Genomic DNA, 18,693 nt, shown 5'->3' with positions numbered 1-18,693 from the left:
GATTTTTTTGAGCCAAATATGAGTGACCAATGGTCCGTGACACAGCCCTCAAGAGACCTTGAGAACAGATGCCTAAGGCGGTCAGGCCACAACCTGTTTTTATACATTTTACAGAAACATAAGATATCAATCAGTATATATGCAAGATGTACATTGGTTAAGTCTGAAAAGGCAGGACAACTGGAAAGGGAAGGGACCTTCCAGGTCATAGACAGATTCAAAGATTTTCTGATTGGCAATTGGTTGAAAGAGTTACCAATAGAAGAAATTTTGGGTTACAATAAGGGGCTGTGGAGACCAATGTTTTCTCATGCAGATGAAGCCTTCAGGTAGCAGGCTTCGGAGAGAATAGATTGTAAATGTTTCTTATCAGACTTAAAGAGTCTGTCCTATCAGGAATCTCAAAAGGGAAAAGGGTATATTTAGGCATGTCTGACTCCCCCTTCCCAACGTGGCCTGAACTAGTTTTTCAGGTTAATGTTGGAAAGCCGTTGGTCAAGAGGAGGGGTCCATTGAGATGGTTGAGGATTTTTTTTTTTTTTTTTTTTTTTTTTTGGTTTACAGGCGGTTTGGGATGAGGGATGAGAAATTTTACTTTTAACAATGTTTTATGTGATGCTAATATTGCTGTTCTAGGAACCACACTATGAGAATCATTAACCTAATCTATAGTTAATTTATTAGCCATAGAAAATTTATCATCATAATCTATTTCATATATAATATATTATCACAGATAATATATTAGAATTAGAAATTCATAAACCATAGATAAATTGATTAGTCATCAGCATTAGGGTCTTAAATTATTGCTTCATTATAAGTATAAGGGAGATATATAGAAACACCTGAAATGTAAATATGCAGAATAGAATAAAATAGATCAAAATCTCTATCATATCCATAACAAAATCATTTCAGTGAAAATGATATTTTGAGACCATTAAAATATGAGTGTGCTCCAAAAATGTAAGATTAAGTTTTCTTCCAGTAGGTACTTAAGATAGAGGCTGTGTTCAATTATGGAAAGATATGTTTTCTTGCACACCTAAGTATTATGGCCAAAAAAATTATAAGTGTTTTATTCATTTACAGTGGCAAGCATTTACTGGTGCTTTCCTACTGACAGCTAATGCAGTGATTTTCAATTGCTGTGCCAAGTTTAATTGATGTGTAAATTTCATATTTGCTTCATCAAATCTTGATACAGGTGTAAATTTTACACTTCTTACAACTGAATATTCATATTGTCAGATAATTGTGAATGTTCCTATGACATTAGAAACCAAGGTACATTTTTTCAAAGAATAAGGAATAAAGTGTAACTAAGTCAGAGACAAATAAATAAACAATAACAACCAAAAGACCTCATGTTTACAGAAATACAGGAGGGCTTTGTTTCATTATTAGGCATGAAAGAGCTATGGGGCAATAAATAGTTCTCCTCTAAAGTAAAACAACAAATAACAACAAAGAAAAGAGGATTTAAACATTCCTAAGGACGTTTAAATTAAGAGCAAGACAAAAGGAAGTGGTGAATATATTACCCACAGTTACAATTTAATGTTCTGCATCTTTCAATCCCTTCAAGCATGCCTCCGCACAGAAGCTAGTATTATTTAAAAGTGCCCAAAGAGTACAGAGAGGATGAAAACTATAGATTTCGAGTTGAATTACATGATTTATTTAAACAAAACAAAACAAGAAGGATAAGGCCACCATTTCTTCATGGTAATGTGTATTGCTTATGAAAACTACAGGTATTTAGACTTTACTTCCAAAGAATTGAATCTATTAATTTGGAAGTAATCTCAGGAATCTATATTTATAAAGGATTACAGTAAGGACCAATTTGAAAAACTCTGGAAGAGAGGGTAATCCTTAGTAGGTTCTTTTCTATCTCGTCTTTCTTACTCTACTGCAATAACTTTACCATGCAGGATTACCCATAAGGACTCACTGCAAATTATTAGCCCTATATTTAGCTATATTATTGAAAAGAAACGTAATACTCCATAAGATACTCCCTTTGTACGTTCTGCCAAAGGAAGTGAGTATACATCAACTTCTTATGAAATAGTCTCCTTAAAAATAAGAAATTTAAAGAGTTAAATAGATCCCAGTGAAGTGGCTCACACCTGTAATCCCACCACTTTGGGAGGCTGAGTTGGGCAGATCACCTGAGGTCAGGAGTTCGAGACCAGTCTAGCCAACATGGAGAAATCCCATCTCTACTAAAAATACAAAAATTAGCCAGACATGGCGGTGCATGCCTGAAATCCCAGCTATGTGGGAGGCTGTGACAGGAGAATCGCTTGAACCCAGGAGGTGGAAGTTGCCACAAGTGGAGATCCTGCCACTGCACTCCAGCCTGGGATGACAGAGCCAGACTCTGTCTCAAACAAAAAAGACTTAAATAGTTAAAAATGGCTCCTTCTTTGCAAAATGCAAAGGTTTGCATAAGAATTTTATAGTTTTAAGACTGAAAATCACATGGTCCATGAAACTCCTTTGTCCTGGGGAAACCATGGCAGTTGGTAACCCTACAAGTAGTTCTGTGATTTTCATGTTTTATTCCCAGCTACCTATGAAAACAAACGTGCCAACAAACAAAAAAACATCAATTGAGAGTTTTTTCTTCTTTTTCAATTGCACTCTTGTTCTTATTCTGCTGATGCCCTTCACATATTTTCATAAAAAAAAAAAAAAAAAAAAACATCAAATAGCCATCCAATCCATGAGTGACTTGAGGGCAAACTTGGCATTGTATTTACCTTTTCATCCCCAGTGTCTAGCCCAGTGTCTGGCACTGTGAGAGGTATTCAGTAAGGAACGAGGTTGGAGGACATTAAAATACTGCTTTCCATATGTATCAAATAAGTCATTTCCTTCTGTGAATACGCTCTGAGCCGGTTCTCCTCACCCCTACCTACCCACAAATATGTTTTCATCAATCTTAAACTATGTTTCAGTTATATGCTCCCCCTTGCAAATTAGGTTTGCTCTTCCAAATGCATTTCATAAAATAGAAACTGTCAAATATCTGTCAGAAGAATTGTTGAAGTGCTAGAGAGGAGGTCCATTATCTCTCGTGAAGTTTGCTTTAGGGAAATAAAGAAATGCAGACATTTGTATAACCAAAGTCTAGGACATTATTCCCAGCCCTTTTGATGTCTAGCAACAAAGATGCCAGTAAAGTCAGATTAAGTTCAAGCACATATCTCCTGATTTCTATTGACATATGCCAGCCATTCCGATGGTGGAAAAGCTTCTTTCCATGAGGGTGAAAACTATAATAACAAATACTATGCTCAGACACCAAAGTGAACACCCTCCCTCAAGCATTCTGGAGATTTTTCAATGAAGTGGCTTAAGGAAGAAACTCTGCCCCTTGTTTGAAACACATATCACAGAAACATGAACAATAATTAGGAGTTCAATAATCAGTAAACTCATTATCATCACTACTTATCAGTTCAAGTTATGAAGACCCCCAAATATCCAGGGATGTGTGTGTGTGTGTGTGTGTGTGTGTGTGTGTGTGTGCATGTTTGTACATACATACCTGGGCTGGTGTGTTTTGGGCTATAAGAGAGTATAACAGAACTTTGAAGGAGATACAGATTTCAGTCCTATACAAAGAACAAGTGACTTGGTAGCTCGCATTTCACACTGATGTAGTTGATTTGAAAACTACATGTAAATGATTATTCTCCCCAATTCTTAATCTTTGCCCTTTTACTAACCACACAAACTCCCTTACACATTTCAGTCACCCATTAATGATGACCAGATATCCCTAAAAAGCATTCTTTGAACCACAGCCTTTCAACACAGTCTTTCAATATTTCATCACTCCTGACTTCTCCACTCATATTTTCCCCTCATTTCTGCATGCAACATCCAATTCAAGGCCTTTTATCTCCCTCCTACCCACATCTCATCATTTTGAAGCCTTTTCTTCAGCATTCTAGCTCCTCTCACATTGACAAACAGATTGATGAAAGACAGGAGCATGTGGCTTCTACAAAGTTTTTTCACTTAGGCAGTATAGGATGACATAGTCCAGTCAAATTCTTCCAAAGCTCAATAGGCACTGAGAATATTTCTTTTATTTGTTCCATCTCATACCCTATCTCTACACCAACAGCTGGCTTTGACAGTATGTTCCATTTTGATGTCAATATCATATAATAGGGCAAAGCTTTAACATGACTGATTCAATTGGGATGAGGAGGAAACACATTGGTAATAAAATGCTGGGTGCATTTACCTGATTCCAGCTGACACAATTATTTTTAATGGTACTACTTCCTACCATTAAGAGTTTTGTATTTGTTTTGGATTTGAAGGCAGGAGGAATATTTTGTTTGTTTGTTTTGCTTTGCTTTTTGCCTTAATACTTGTCATCCAAAAGGCCACCAGGATGGCTAAATAGTAGAAACGAGAGCTTTGTTGGCAATATCAGTTTGCAAATCAGAAAAGAGAAAGTCTCCCATGAGGACCAAAGGTGCCCTCTCTTCCAAGGAAGGCCAGGTTGGGTTTTATGCCTCATAGAGCTGGTATCATACATATTAAGCAGGTTTTGGGGGAAATCCACATATATTTATGAGGGGAGCTGAGTGCATGGGGATTGGGTGAACATGTATGTAACAGACATTCCATGTTCACTTTGGGGCAGGGTTTTAGCATTAAAATGAGGTGGAATTTTTCTTATATGAAAAGGTGAACTGTAGGACACAACGATGGTTTGTGGGCAGCCTCTGTAAGCTGGCTGACACAGTTTAAGGTCTGCAATCGCTTACTAGAAAAGAATGTTTGCAACGCCAGTTCTCCATCCAATCATAGTAATCGTCTGGAATGTACATCAGCGTTGATAGCTTCTATTGTTAGGGAGTTTAGCCATAAGAATTTAGAAATGTGCCATGCCAGCCAGACCCTGAACCCTTGACCTGTAGGTCACTTGGTTTCCTTAACCTTAGAGTTGATCTTAGTTGATAAAGGGGTGTCTATTTTGGTCTCTCAGATCACACACTCACTAATAAGTTTTGTGATTTCCTTGGAGACCAGCGCAACCCATCTGAATTCCTTCATGGAATATCGTTAAAGTGTATCTTGCAAAATACGCCATTTGACTCTTAGGCACTTCCAAGGCCAATAACAGTTTTGGTAAAAAAAAAATAATAATAATAAAGTTTATATACACTCTGCAAAAGACACTGTAATAGCACACACTAGATATTCAGGGATAAGTCAATGATTTTTTATTGTTGGCAATATAAAATCATCACAGAGAAAGAAACAATCTTAGTTGCAACACATTTTATATAGACTTGTGTGAGTCATCAATTTTTATAGATTTATGCATGAAAGTTTTATGGTTTCATGAAGTCTGTTTTAAGAAAACAGAAAATGGTAGGTCATGTGAGGAAATGACTGTCATGGACACAAGGAGACATAGAATTTGGGGGTCTGTTGTCCACTCATCACCATTCACCCTTTCAGCCAGCTCACAATAAAGTTTACACACTCTTCAATTGAGAAAGTAAGACACTCAAAAGATCCTTTAGGAAGCAGTGATTATTTTGGTAACTTAGTGCTACATTAAACTAAGTTTATTCATCTTGGCAAAAAATATGGTAATCTCCCTGGGTATATTTTTGTCATCCAAGGAGGAAATTGTGGTCTATGAAGAAAAACTGATCTGGAAAAGGAGGGCAACATATCCCTGCAACAGGCGTCTGCAGAGGAAATGCTAGACGAACAAAAGGCGGAACAGGGGACCTAGTTGGAGGCAGAAGAGATGGAAGTTCAGGATCTCAAGGATTGAGAAGTCTCTCTTGCCCAAGCAGATGTTCTCGGTGATCATTAAGACTTGTTTTATTTTGCAGAAATGATGCTACTTTGAAGAGCGAGGGCTTTTATTGAAATTCGAGTGACATCTCTGTCACCATCTTGTCAGACTGGAGACTGTCAAGTTTTGAAATGCTTTTTTAATTTATTTATTCTCTTTCAAGCATAAACAATGGCAGAATTATGAAGGTTGGAAAGGGTGGAGATTGAAAAGCTTAGACAGTGAGGTTATGGATTTGGGGGAGGGTTTTTGCCTTTAAAAAAAAAAAAACGAGTCACATAAGAAAGCAGTGGATCATCTCACTCTCGAATTCACAGCTTCGTCACATTGTTTTCCTTGCCTCAAACTAGATTTATAGAAGAATTTTTCATTTAGTTTTAAATAATATTTAGATTTCAAAAGTGAGATGATATTCCTGAACAGGAGTCTACTCTTCTGGATGGGTAAAACTAACTCCGAATCACCAAGGGTACAGCATTCAATCCTTGATTGTTACATTGTTACATTGTCTGTCCCTATTTTGAGTTGCTAATGATATGTTAAGGGAATATTTACCTTGTACATATTTTGGAAGCTCATTTTTCCTCCATTGCTCCATTAGCAAGAAGAATTTTTGGTTAAGTTTCAGTAGCTTATCTGTACCACAGCCAATATTCAGAGACAAGATTATGTACATTCACCACAGTTGTCCTAGCATGAACTTCTGGCAGATATAATATTTTCCCATTTCAGCTGTTTGATCACTTCTAACATTAATTTCATTGGGTGTTCTGGGTCAGTTTAGAGATGAAGAAATGAAGGAAGACAAATATTAGGAGTTTTTTTAGACTGCAAAATTCATTATAGGACAACTATTTGTTTATGTATATACAGGCATGGCCTATTCAAAGTCATATGAAACGTGTGTGAATAAAAGGTATTATAGGCCGGGCACGGTGGCCCACATCTGTAATCCCAGCACTTTGGGAGGCCGAGGCAGGTGGATTGTGAGGTCAAGAGATAGAGACCATCCCGGCCAACATGGTGAAACCCCATTTCTACTCAAAATACAAAAATTAGCTGGGCGTGGTGGCGCAGGCCTGTAGTCCCAGCTACTCAGGAGGCTGAGGCAGGAGAATCACTTGAATATGGGAGGCAGAGGTTGCAGTGAGCTGAGATCACCCCACTGCACTCCAGCCTGGAGACAGAGCAAGACTCCGTCTCAAAAAAAGGGGAAAAAAAAAGGTATTATAGAAATATTTTATATTACAAAAACAATGTCATATATTATAATTTTTAAATAGCCTTTTTGTAGAATTTTCAAAAGGCCTTTATTTTATAATTCTCCTGTAATCTCTTTTTTATTAGAGAAAATTAAACAAGAAGTCATGGGCCCTGATCTGGAGTTGAGAAGATCAAAGATTTACATGTAAAACAATTGAAGGACAATAAAATCAAGTTAAAGTTTCTGTGTTAAAGAGTACAGAAGTATACACAATCCTATTCCATAATGACCCTCCACCTTGTCAAAGACATCATAGAAAATGATTTGGCTTGCCAGTCCAAGTAAGAGATACAGTACCGGCAAAGTACCCACAGGAGAGGGTACAAGCACGGTGTGCACATTTTAATGTATCATCTACAGAGGAGCAGAAGGCCTGGGGGAAGGAGCAGGAAGAAAGAAAGTTCAGAAGGAAAGAGACATGATGACTATGTCTACATATCCAACTAAAAAGTAAGATAAAACCTTTTTATAAATTTCTACTCAACTTAGAAGCATGGGTATCAGTTTGTAATTTTGTTTGTAGATTTTATATTTTTACATAGAATTTACCATTTCCAATTGTGACTGTTTTCACTGTCTTCATTTAACTGAATCTATCCTGGGTATCCCCCAAGCAAAAAGTATGGCATATGCTTTTAACTTTGCTTTAATTGTTTCAGTGACAGGTAAAATGATGCTCTAATTTCTAAGAAATTGAAAGAGTGAAGCTGTCCACTCTTGCTCTGATTCTGTAGTCAAAAGCAGCTGGAGTTTAACAAGGTCCAGACAGTTCAGACCCAATCAAGGCAGGTTATTTTCCTTTTCCACTTCTGACTGTGAAAGACCTGGTGTCAGGTTATCATTTCCAGAAAACATCTATGCCAGCAAAACCTGCAGATACAGACTTCTTTCCCTTTCTGAATTGTTAGTTGGTCTCCTAGCACATTTTGAATGTAAGCTTGTTAATCCCTGCATTTGCAATTAGAGATTAAAATTCCATTCCAAGAGCCATTCGGCAGATGGCATAGCATGAAGAAACTGGAGGTATTTTAAAATTGTATTTATACAGAACACCAGATGAATTTCCCAGTCTGTTTCTTCCTGAGCTTATACATTCTCTTTTGAAAATTGATTGTTTAAGATGTAGATTTCATTTGCTGGGATTTAGCATTTTTATAGGATTTTAAAGCATCAATTAATCCATCTCTTTTGTTCAGCACAGTTGATTTAAATATAGAAGTAAAATCTGTATTTAAAGAAACTGCTTCTTAAGAAGATTAAGTCACCTCTGCAAGGGTCACCAAGGTAGGGTCAGAAAGGCTATGCGATAATGAAACAGGGAGGCCACTGAACCAATGCATCTATTAAATGGAAACCTCATCATATCTTATGCAATTTAGAAAGTTTGATTCTTAATTAAGCTTTTTCCTTTAGCTTTCTCCAAAAGACTTTTAAAATTCTTACAGCTTTTAGATTTTTATTGACATATAATACAAAAAGCACACAAATCATACATGTATAGCTTGAAGAATGTTTTTAAAATGACCACATAACCCCCTCCCAGACTGAAAAATAAAGAAGTTGCTGATACTCCAGAAGCTCCCTCATGCTCCTTCCCATTTCCTCCTGCAAGTGAACCACTATTCCGAATCTAGCAGCAAAGATTATTATACATCTTACTGAAATGTACACAAGTAGACTCATACAGTATTTACTCTTTTGTGACTGCTTTATTCATACATTATGTTTGATATTCATCTATACTGCTGCATGTAGGGTATTTTATTCATTGTCACTGTGATACATAAGTACGTTTTATAAGTATGTCACAAGTTATTTCACTGTTGATGAACACTTGGGATCTTTGTCATTTAGGACCGGGTCCTCAGCCCCAGGGCCATGGACCGGTACCTGGACACACAGCAGGTGAGTGACAGGCAAGCGAGCATTACCACCTGTGCTCAGTCTCCTGTAGTGGCAACAGACTCTCATAGGCATGCAAACCTTATTGTGAACTGTGCATGAGAGGGATCTAGGTTGTGTGCTCCTTACGAGAATATAACTAACGCATAGGTGATCTGAGGTGGAACAGTTTCATCCCAAAACCATCCTTCCAGCCCCCACTTCCCACCTCACCCCATCCATCGAAAAATTGTCTTCCATAAAAATGGTCCCTGGTGCCAAAAAGGTTGTAGACCACTGGTTTAGGAGATTACCAAGGGTGCTTTTATGATCATTTTTACATATGTCTTGGTAAACATGCATATGCATTTCTCATAGGATTAGACCGAGTTGTGGAATTGCTGGATCAGTTTTCCAAAATGGTTATACCAATTTATATACTTTCCAGCAATATATGAGGGTTCCAATTGCTCCTCACTCTCTGCAGCACCGGGCAGTTTTAGCAATCTAGTGGGTATAAAGTGGTTTTTTGTTGTAATTATAATTTTGTACTTCCCTGGTGACTAATAAAGTTAAATGCACTTTCATATTTATTGGCCACTGGTGACATAGCCATTGAAGTCATTTGGACATTATTAAATTTATTCATTTTCTTCGTTTTTTTTTTTTTAATTTAAAGAGCTCTCTTCACATAGCAGATGTAAATTTTTTGTGAGATATGCATATCGCAAATTATTTATAGCCTGTGGTTTGCTTTTTCACTCTCTTGAGTCCTTAAGCAGCTCTTAATAATTTTAAAGAAGTTCAGTTCATCAATAATTCCTTATTTTTCTGCATGGTTAGTGTGTTCTATGTTTTCTTTACGAATTTTTTTCTTCTCTGAAGTTCACAAAGTCAACTATGCTATTTTCTAAAATCTTTATTATTTTGCCTTTCAAACTGAGTCCACCATCCAAATTTATTTTTATATGGTGCCAATGAGGAATTCGAATTCTTATTTTCTAGTTAGACTTCCTACTGATCCAGCACTGCTTATTGAAAAGAACACTCACCCTCAGTGCACTGCAGTGACATCTTTTTAATAACTCAACTGACCCTTTCTGCATGGGTCTATTACCAGACTCTATTTGTCTATCCTTTTGTCAATAACACATGCCTTAATTACTGTAGTTTCACAAGTCTTAATATCTGATGGAATAAGTCCTCCAATTTTGTTCTTTGTATTCAATAACTCTTTGGCTATTTTAGTCTTTTGCATTTCCATATATACCGAAGAATCACTTATCAATTTCCACAAGAAAATATAACTTATGGATATTTTGACTGAAATTGCATTGCACTCCTAAATTATTTTGATGGAAATTGACATCTTTGCAATACTATCTTTTATTCCATCAATATGGTATAACCCTCCATTTATTGAAGTCTTTAATTTCTCACAACAACATTTTGTTTTCTGTGTAACACATATCATTTCTTGTTTCTCTAGTTTTGCTATTAAATTGGATAATAAAATCATTGCCTTTTTAGGTTTTTTCTTTTTTAATACACACATTTTAAGGCAATACATTTCCCTGTAATTAAGACTGTACCCACGCCCCACATGTTTGAGTAAATGGTATTTTTATGATTTAGTTTAAATGTTTTCCAAATTTTGCTTTTATTTCCTCTTTGACCCATGAATTATTTAGAAGTGCAAGCTTTATTATCAAAGATAGCTTTTTGTTACCGATCTCCCACTAATTTCACTCTGGAGGAGAGCACACGCTGTATGATTCCAATGTTTGGAACTTGTAAAGATTTGCTTTAGGATCCAACGTATGGTCTATTTTATGTGCATTTGAAATACAGATGTTGATACAGTGTTCTGCATGTGTCAATTAGGTCATGTAAGTTGCTAAAATTTTCTATGCATCTGCTCATTTTTTGTCTATTATATCAGGTAAGAAAAGTTTATTAAAATCTTCAACTACAACTTGTAAAGTTAACTATTTTTTAATATTAGGTTTATTAGGTATTTCATATAAATAGAATTGTTACATTTTCATAGTAAATTTATCCATTTATAATTATGAAATGCCTGTGCACAGCCAGCCATATTCTTTTTCTCATGATCTACTTTCCTGATGTTAGTATAACTATGCAAGTATTGTCAGATATAGTATTTACCTCTTCTATCTTATTTTTAATCCTTTCAGTATTTGTTATTATTTTTATGCTATATCCCTTATAAAAAGTATATATTCAGGTTTTTTTTTTTTACATCTAGACTAAGAATACTTGTTTTACTTGGGTTTTTTAGTTCAGTTACATTTAATGCGACTATTAATATCTTTCAGTTTATCTACTACCTTGTTTTTTGTTTTCTAAAGGCCCCATCTGTTTTTTTTTATTCATTTTGCCTCCTCTCTTGTCGTCTTTTGAAGTAACCAACATTATTTGGTTTTATTTTCACTCATGATTTGCTTGTTAGTTATATCTTATTTTATTATTTGTAAATGTTACCCTAAAGATTATACTACCATAGTTGACTCAAGTTCTACTATAAGTGAGTACTTTTGCAATTACCAGGACAATGCAAGGGTTTTAGAACACTGTAAATATATTAACTCCTCTCCAAAATTTTGTACAATTCTAATTTATTTTAATTCATTATATTTATTATTTTTAAGTGAATATACATTTACGTTTATCTACATATTTACTTTCATTGTTCTTCATTACTTTCTAAATTTCATATTTTTATTAGGAATCATTTTCCTTCTGCCTGAAGAATACCCCTAAATTTTTCTTCTACTGTGAATCTCCTGACAATGAGTTCCTTTTTCAGTCCTGATATTGTTATTTTCTTCACGTTGAGTTTTCGAGGTTGTGTATTATTTCCTGTCATCACTTTAGAGACATATTTTAATGTCTTCTGGCTTTCATCATTTGTGCTATCCATTCATCACTCTTGTTCTTATACCTCTGAAAGTAATGTGTATATTTTTCTTAGCTATTTTGTAAATATTCTCTTTATCTTTGGTTAGACAGACCATTATGAACATAGATCCCCAGTTAGGGACTCTGGGAAATGTGGGAAGCTTTGCTAAAATGTATTGCGTCTGGTCCTGCTGTCTCTCAGCATCCACCTGACTAATTAACTCACTATCAAAATCTAACCTACAGAGCACGCTTGTGTAAGTCCGAGTCTCCTCCCAGATTCTGTAACCTCATAGGCTGTTGTGCACACATAACCATATAATGCATTTAAAGTGCTTAGCAGGGTGCCTGTTACAGAATAAAGCCCTAAGTAAACTCTTGTTAGGACTATGATGAAGGTGATAGTGTTGATTATGAAATGAGCAGATACACAGATGCTGGTAGCATTCTATTTTTGTAGATTATCAATAAGACAGCAGCAGGGGGATGCTTCCTTTACTCTTCTAAAATGTACCACTGGCTTGAAAGAATAGGGATTTTAATCAGTCATGGAGCATCTTGCTTCTCCTCACTTTGTGAGATTTTAAAGTAAGGTCATTAAAGACAATGTGGTGGTCCAAGATTACATCAAGAAACACTTTTTTTCCTTTATCCTTAAAATATAAATGGAAGGATAGTGATAAATATTAAATTGGAGCCCCTGAACATCTGACATTCCAAATGTAGTCATTTTTTGTGACTCAGAGGAATTATGTGTTGTCAATGTTTTCAAATACATTAGTTCACTCACTTAATAGATAACCCCACAAGATCACCTGCAAGACTTAGATACAAGATCTAAAAGCCCTTCAGAGTGAAAGTAACATACAGGAATGAATTACTGCAGGCTTCTGCCTGTGTCTCCTCTTACATGAAAGCCCCGCCACTACTAGCATTATGGCCTCAGGCCAATTACTTAACCTAACTCTTATTACCCTGACTTGTGAAATGGAGAAAATAGAAAATGCTTCAAATGTTTGTGGGAATTATTACTATCAGTTCACCATTACAAGCATTATAAAAAATGTCTTCATCAAAAAGAGAGGAAGAAAAGGAAGCCTAGATCATTCAGAAGACACGACATCATACCCATATTCTTTTCCAGCTTTATCTAAATACATCAAAATATTCATTGTTCCTTAATTGCACTCTCATTCATTCATTCCCAACCATTTGTAAAGCATCTACTATTTTTCAGACATTGAAATACAACCTTACACCTTGGACCCTTAACAAGTTTATGATCTGGTAAAATATCATTATTATTCCAGTATTTACACTGCCCCCCTTAATCTGAACATAATTCCTTACTACCAACTCCACTCAGAAAATATTTTTTACTACCTCCAAGCAGCCTGGATTGATCTGCTCTCCCCTTCAAGGTTTTATTTCTACCTTGAATATAGCACTTAAAACACTGGGTCATATGGAACAGTTAGTTATATGGTAAATTCCATTATGGAAAGGATGGTATTTTTAAATTTAGCATCTTATTTCTGTCTCCAAGAGCACTTGTAGCTGCATCTATAAGCAGACACTACACATACATAAGCACACATGGACAAAATAATAATACCTACTTTCCTGTGGAATTATATATAACTTTTAACCTCACAGTAATTTTTAAAATGTATTAATGTGCAAGAAAAAAAGATTATTTAAATGAGCTGCCAAAAGTCATCAAAAGATAAAGCTGGGAAACATACCAAAAAAAAAAAAAAAAAAAGACTTTCACCTCCTGGTTCAGTGATTTTTCTACCACAATCTTAGTGCCTTCTAAGAGCCATCCTACAATTTGTCACTTTCACACGGACTTTGAAGGAACATTTAGGCAGAAGACTGGAATTTAGAAATGAGAAAGATCAGAAGAGTGAAAGATTTACTACCTTCTTGAAAAGGATGAAAAAGCTCTTGTTAACAAAGCACAGGGCTACCTTCTAAATGCAATTCTAGTCAATAAGTTCTGACACTATTTACCCACTAAAATACACCCTAAGTCAAAACATTTTTACCTCTATAAACTGCCAACGTGTTCAACTTCATATTCATATCAGTAAGGTTCAAGGCTATGTTCATCACTCAATAAACCCTATGATATTGGTTATTATGCTAATAAAATACATGATTTTCTCTAAATATGTATATAAATCAATACATATATATGAATTATGCATATGTGTATATATATACATACACACACACATACACATATATATAATTACTTGTCATTGTAAAGATGTAGCACTAGACAAACTCCTAGTTCAGACAGCTCTCTCATTAAATATTCTATAATCCCAACTGGAAAAAGGAGACAGCTGGACAGAACCCAGTGATCTGAGGCTGGAACTCATGAACTATCTTCTTTTGATCCATTAGATTCTTCAATCATTTAATCTTTTCTTTTTTTGAAAAATTAGATCTGACTCAGTTATTTTTCAACATGCATGGTTTTCTGGCTAATAGTGGTACTAGAAATGAGGTATGCTTAAAAAAGGCATTTGGATCCATCAAAGGGGATATAACTGTCTAAAACTAAGTCAAAGTGGTCATGTTTCCTATATTCCCAGTGACTAACAGACATGAGACTTTGCTGAATCTCCTTTACCTGACCAGTCCCCCCACAGTCATTTGAACAAGTTTATCCAGGGAATCAAGAATTTTCCAAAGATGCTGATGTCATCACTTTTTCCTATGCCTCGGGGTGACAGAAGGAATGATATTTTGATATCTGTATTGTCTTCCCCCAAAAAATGGCTTTGTAGCTGAGGAATAAAAAGGGAGAAACAAAGGCATGGATTTTATTTTATTTTTTTAGCAAGCAAGTAACTTGGTGTCATAACGTTACTTTGCATAGTGCCTCTTGGTACCAAGGGAACATATAGAAATCATTCCCATTAGTAAAGCACCTGAAGTGGGGGATTGAGAAAAGTTAGATACAAAGGAGTTTTTTGTTTGTGCTACCATAAAGTCATCAACTATAAAAACTTAAAAACACTCCTCTCTTCCCTTACATACTTAAAATAGCAAAAATGTTTTCTTAGAACAATTTAAATCAAGAAGACGTCTGTATCTTTTGAAAATTTGGGACGGTCTAATTGTAGTCTCTGTACACTAAATGTTTCTCTGTATTTTACCTTCCACCAATTCACATATACACCTTTTAAAAGGATTTTAGTCTTCAGGTATTTTCTTCAAACTCTCCCAACTTTTAATTCTTAACTCACATGACGGGGCTACAAGCAAGTGCAGAACCTGATTTACTGCTGTGGGGAGAAGGCTCTCTGTATAACATACCAGCCCTGTAGGCCAACTGGCAGCCCTCTGGTTTGCATACTCTTGCCATTACTTCCAGGCCATTAAGCTCATCTTGAGTAGATATTTTACTGTCATTAATAAAAGAGGTGTAATGACATTCAGTGATTTCATGACTATAACAATAAATGGGGGAGGGGTGATGACAAAAAGGAGACTTCTAGGCATTGGATTTTAACTAAATTGTATGAGAAAAAGAAATGTTAAGAAAGCCAGAATTTTAAAGCACTGATTATCAATACATTTGTTTCATTCAACAAAAATAGATTGAGGGCCTACAATGAGTCAGACAGTTTTGGGTGCTAAAGGATAGAGCTTTCAATATGACAGCCAAGGCCCCTAAATTCACAGAATTTATTTTTCAGTGGGGCAAAAAAACAAAAACAAAGGGGGCAGATATAGCAGAAACTATTAGTTAGTTATAAGTGCTACGAAGAAAATAAAACTAGAGAAAAGATGGAAAATGTCCAGACACCTAATATAGCACTTCCTGAGGTGTCCCATTTAAACTTATACCCGAGTAATAAAAAGCATGCAGTCCTTCCAAAATCAAGTGAAAATTGGGACAGCTGAGGCAAACACTGTAAGAATTTAAATGAGGAAAAAACTTCACATGTTTTAGGAAGAATGACAACAAAAAAGGTCAATGGAGCCATAGAATATTGACCTAGAGAAAAGGGTTGGCAAAGTCCACAGGGTCCAGATCATGAAAGGCCTGACAAAAGCCCAAATAATTGTACTAAGTATTTATTAAAAACATATTCTGTGTCAGGCACTGCTCTAAATCCTGGGGATTAGAACAGGGGGGAGGAAAAAAAAAGAGCCGATTTTTCTGACTTCAGGGAGCTCGCTTTCTAGTTGTTAAACAAATTTTTAAGAATATATGGGCTGTAATAAAAAGGTGATGTAAGGGAAACAATTGGTGCGTAGTCGGGGGAGGCATATGATATTATGTAGAATAGTGTGGTAAATGAAGGATGATGGCAAACTCTTCGACACTCCTTACATTGACAGGTTGAATCTGATTCCCTTCCCCTTGAATCTAGCTGCTCTTGGTGAGTTTTAAGTTGACTGACAGGATGCAGTGAAAGTGATGTTCTGAGACTTCTGAAGCTAGAACATAAGAATTCTTGCAGCTTCTGCTAAAGGAAGTTTTGGAATACTCTCCCTGAGACCCCTGAGAGCACCAAGCTGGAAATGTCACGTGTAGACAGACACGTTGGTTGTGATAGGCAGCATCTAAAATGGCTCCCAATGACCCGCACTCTCTGATATTCATATACTGTGTAGCCTCTTCTGCTTGAGTATGGGCTGGACCTAGTGATTTTATTCTAACGCAGAGAATAACACCAATGTATTGGAATATCACTTCCAAGCGTATGCTACAAAAAAACTGTATTTTCTGTCTTGCTTGGCCTCTCTCTGTCCCTCTCTCTCTCTCTGTCTTTCCTTCTCCCTAAGATCCCTCACTCTGGGGAATGCAAGATGCCATGTTATGGGCAAACCTATCGAGAGGCCCATGTGACAAGAAACTAATGTCTCCAGCCAACAACCACCAAGGACATAAGACCTGCTGACGGCAACATGAGTAAGTTTGGAAGTTGGTCCTTTCCCAGCCAAGACTTGAGATGACTGCAACCTCAGCAAACACCTTGATTGCAGCCTTGTGAGAGCTGCTGAGCCAGAGGATCTAGCTGAGTAACCTGGATTCTTGACCAATAGAAACTGTGAGATAATAATTTTTGTCATACTAAGCTACTCATTTGGGGGAGTAGTTTGCAACAGACAATGAATACACTGTAAGACAATCAAAGCTGAGGCCAGCCTTCCGTTCATCCCTGCTATGGTGCCAGGCATGGGAGTGGTGCTTCCCTTGGAGCTCATCCACCAACTGAATAACACTAAGTACCTGCTGCCCGATGCCTTGCAATAGAAGATTCACCTAGGTTGGTCAAGGTGGCTCATGCCTGTAATCCCAGCACTTTGGGAGGATGAGATGGGCAGATCACCTGAGGTCAGGAGTTTGAGACCAGCCTGGTCAACATGGTGAAATACAAAAAAAAAAAAATACAAAAATTAGCCAGGCATGGTGGCATGTGCTTGTAATCCCAGCTACTCAGGAGGCTGAGACAGGAGAGTCGCTAAAACCCCTGAGGCAGAGGCTACAGTGAGCAGAGATCACGCCACTGCACTCCAGCCTGGGTGACACAGCGAGACTCCATCTCAAAAAAAAAAAGAAAAAAAAAAAATTCACCTAGCGAAGCCCTAACCCAAATTGTGATCTAAAATAAAAATGGTTGTTATTTTAAGCTACTGTGTTTGGGAAAAGTTTCATATGCAGAAATAGATAAGTGGAACAGGTGGTTAGAAGTACTTCTTTGACAAGGTGACATCTGAGCAAACATCTGAAATAAATAAGGGAGTGAGCCATGCCATTATCAGGCAAAGGGGACAGTAAGTAAAGCACCCAGGTGAAAACATGCTAGGCATGTTCAAGGAACATCAAGTGGTCCTGTAGCTGAAATGGCCTAAGAAAAAAATGGATTGTCAGCCAGACATGGTTGCTCATGCCTGTAATCCTGTAATCCTAGGATTTTGGCAGGCTGAGGCAGGAGGACTGCTTGAGGACACCAGCCTGGACAACATAGGGAGACCTGGTATCTGCAAAAAACTTAAAAAATTAGCCTGGCATGATGGTGTAAGCCTGTAGTCCCAGCTACTCAGAAGGCTGATGCAGAAGGATTGCATGAGCTCAGGAGTTCAAAGTTGCAGTGAGCTATGATCATGCCACTGCACTTCAGCCTGGGTGACAGAGCAAGACCCTGTCTCAAAAAAATAAAAATAAAATAAAAATAATAGAGCGGTGAAACCCTGTCTCTACTAAAAATACAAAAAAAAATTATCTGGGCAGTAGTGACTCATGCCTGTAATCCCAGCAACTCAAGAGGCTGAGGGAGGAGAATCGCTTGAGCCTGGGAGGCGGAGATTGGGATTAGCCAAGATCATGCCACTGCACTCCAGTCTGGGTAACAGAGTGAGATCCTGCCTCAATCAATCAATCAATAAAAGAATGTATAGCTCAGATGATAGCTGATGATGAAGGCCATTTGCAAGGACTGGTGTTTACATTGCATGAGGTGCAGAATTTTAAGCAGTGGCTCAAAATTTTCAGTAGAATATTCTGTCATAAAATTTTGTCTCTTAGTCCCACTCCCTTCACCTGTAATTGCTATATCCAAATGGTAAGAGCCACAAGCCTACAGTGGACACCCTCATAGCATCCAACAGTCACCAACAGCCCATCTGTTGCAAACTCCCCCTAAGAGAAGGTCTCAGGGACTCTGGAGTCTGTGTGTGGCCTGTGCCTTCACCTTTTCCCATTCCTCTTCTCTGCCTGGCCATATTTGCAGTTCAGCACTGG

General features: G+C 36.9%; 1 long non-coding RNA gene across 5 annotated transcripts in view; it reads right to left on the bottom strand.

Moving 5' to 3' along the window:
• Positions 1–18,693, bottom strand: part of LOC131383683 (uncharacterized) — a 410,805-nt gene that overhangs the window by 374,100 nt on the left and 18,012 nt on the right. The gene's annotated exons all lie outside the window — the stretch shown is intronic.

The sequence above is a fragment of the Hylobates moloch genome, unplaced genomic scaffold (assembly GCF_009828535.3).
Source record: "Hylobates moloch isolate HMO894 unplaced genomic scaffold, HMol_V3 SCAFFOLD_6, whole genome shotgun sequence".
Taxonomy (NCBI): Eukaryota; Metazoa; Chordata; class Mammalia; order Primates; family Hylobatidae; genus Hylobates; species Hylobates moloch.
Note: the sequence above shows the minus strand (reverse complement) of the source record. Positions and strands in the feature narration are given on the sequence as shown.